A 2,998-nucleotide genomic window follows, 5' to 3' on the forward strand; every position below is an offset into this window, starting at 1 on the left:
GGCGCCGAGCCTATCTTGGGAATTTTTCTAGAGCGGAAGCAAGATCCCCCCTGAGAGGAAGCACTGCTCCGGGGACGCCGGCCCACACACCTTAACTTGCTCCTGTCGTCAGGGGCTGGGCTCTGCTTGAGCACAGAGGCGCCCAGGCCTGGGGGTTCACCGTCAGCCAGACCCCCTTCAGCGCGAGGCATGCGGTCATGAAGCGACTCAGGGCCACCAGGCTAGCATGCAGTACAAAGGACAGAAAGAGGCAGGTGGAAGTCTCAGGTCCCCGGGTGTTGGGGTCAGGGCTGGAAGCAGTTTCAGAGTAAGACTTTGGAGTCCCCTGGAAGCCCTCTCTCGCTTTCCCGCACTCAGTAGGAGCCGCGATGCAACAGTCTTTTAAACAGAGGATAATCGTGTTGGGTCCTGAGGTGTGCCTGTTGAGAGTAAGATTTAAAATTGCCCTTTCCCTCTCGGCGCACCTGCGCCCCGCCGCCTTCTCTCCTCCGACCCATTCTCCCGCGTCTACCTTTTTGCATTCCGCACGCCTTTCATTTCCCCTCCCCCGGTGGTCCCAGAAACTTCTTCCCCCCTCGAAGTTGGCTCAGAACGGCGCCCTGCGCCGCCCAACCCCTCGGCCTCCCGCGCCCGTACTTTGTACCCTTACTTGGTTTGGGTGCGGGTCAGAGGTGGGAAGCGCTGTATCAGGCTGGCGCGCACCGCCCGCCGCTGCAGGGGGCTCGGAGGAGTCGCCAGCCCGGGGTCAGCGAGGACCACACCCTCCTCCCGTCGCTATAGAAACGACTTCAGCCCTTTTTGTGACTCGGGAGCTGAAAGGGCTTAGGCTTTGCTCCCCCCACACCACCTTGTCTCTCCTACTCTTCATTTTCTTGCCCCAGTACTTTAAAGTATAGGGCAAGAATTGGACGAAATCGATATGACATTATTCCTACTCTCCCGCTTCAAACAAAACGCGTGGTTATCCAAAGTACATGGCAAAAGTTCTGGGTATAATGTATTCATCAGCTGAACGTTTTTTGAGAGTTTACTCTGCACCAGGCTTTAGGAAGCACGAAAAGGAAAGTTTCTAATTAAATGCCAGTAGCTTGGCCTGGAGGAGCACACGGTCTGGTCCAAACAGAAAGCAGATATTAAATCGAAGCTTTGTAAAGAGCTGAGTTGAATTTGAGTCTTCGTGGCTAAATAGTAAAGAAGGCAAGTAAGTACCGGTCTGAAGGTCCCCAGTCACGGAAAAGCCTAGCACCATTGGTGCCTGCCCTCAGTTTGGTGGGACAGGGGTCAAGAGTGCATAGTAGTGCAATAGTTGTAACTATTTAAACTGCGCATGAACTTTATGGCCGCCCTGTACAATCCCCCCACTGTTGGCGGTACCACTCACTACTGAGAAAACATGTAGTTGGGTGCGGGAGAGGCTGAATTCAGTGACTCAGTACCTCAAATTGCCAGTGGACCAGCTGTAAGTCTTGTGCCCAGAGCAAGGTGTGGGCTACAGATCCTGATGTGGCAGTCACTGTCACGTAAGTGACCACTGGAGCATGCATGGAATATAATACTGTGGGAGGAGAAGTACGTGTAGGTCAAACAAAAGATTAGAAAAACTGCAAAAAAAGACTAGGCAGAGAGGTCGGGAGAAAATTACAAAAGAAAGGTGTCACATGAGCCTAGGGAATAAAATGTTTTATTCAGGGTATGATGAATAGGATGTAGATTAAGTGAGAAAAATACACACTGGGTTTGGCAACACGAAGGTATTCGTGCTTTCAGCCAGGCCAGTTTTGACATACTTTGAGGAAATTTTCAAAATGAACAAACTATTAACGCGAATAACATGGCAAAACAGGTTCATCAAGCCGGTGCCAAGCAATTAATCAGCGAGACCAGTACCTGACACAGAGAAGGCGCTTGCTGTTTACTGTTACCACTGCACCATACAGAGCACTTAAATGCTACTGCACTCAATAACGTGTTCTAAAAAGTGGGGTAGACAGGGTATATAACAGTATAAAAATATATAATAAGAAAAAATGTACAATAGCAATAGGCAAATGTTCACTTTAATCATACTTCTATTATATTCATGTTAACAGCAATGTTTCCATAAACCAAGAACTGAGTTTATACATTTTTTAAATGGTTAACATGATTTGAAAATTACTCAAAAGTGATCAAGAGCTAGTTGAAATTCTGAATATAAAATATTTCATTACTGTTTTTATGTACAATAAATTCAGAACCAAGCTTCCTAAAAAGTTATGTTATCTAACGTAGTAGGGATGACCAAGTACTTGACGGCTCTTCTCTAGAGCACAAGCTTAACAAGAAGTGATTAAGAAATAGCTTCACCCTGTTTATATTTACAATAAAGAGACTAACATTCTTTGCAGTGTTCTCATTTTATCAGGAAATGTAAACAATCAGACAATATAGATGCAATGGTATCAAAAACGAGAATATTTCAAAACTTCTCCACTTAAAGATTTTGACAATGAAAAAAGACTTCATAAAATGATACTAAATTCTATTTGCTATAGAATAGCCATCGATTTTTAAGTAGGAGACGTAATGTTATAACACAGCAACCATTTGAATGTATAATTCTGAATTTTTTTCTATAAAAAAATTTGACTGAAATACAAAACATCTCTTGAAAGAAATGGGAATGTTTCCTTTTGCCAGATAAACTTTGAACAGTTGAAGTTAAGGTGCCATAAACCAGAACAAGACTAGAAGGGAATGTCACATTACTAGAAAGAACAGCATATGATGTGGACTTCTTCCATGTCTAACTGACAAGAAAAGAGAATATGCTCCTTAAAAGGAGATGGCGTGAGAAGGCATTTCTTACTAACAAACCTCTTACTGAAGTCTTGAATAGCTTTCCAGAGAACAAAATCACAAAATGGGTACAGATCAGTTAAGACATGTAAAAGGATTCCTTTATATGACAAATCCCTTCTCAAATATAAATACACTTATCAAACTGTGATTTTTCTCA

The sequence above is a fragment of the Otolemur garnettii genome, unplaced genomic scaffold, assembly GCF_000181295.1.
Source record: "Otolemur garnettii isolate 467f Iridium unplaced genomic scaffold, OtoGar3 scaffold00104, whole genome shotgun sequence".
Lineage (NCBI taxonomy): Eukaryota > Metazoa > Chordata > Mammalia > Primates > Galagidae > Otolemur > Otolemur garnettii.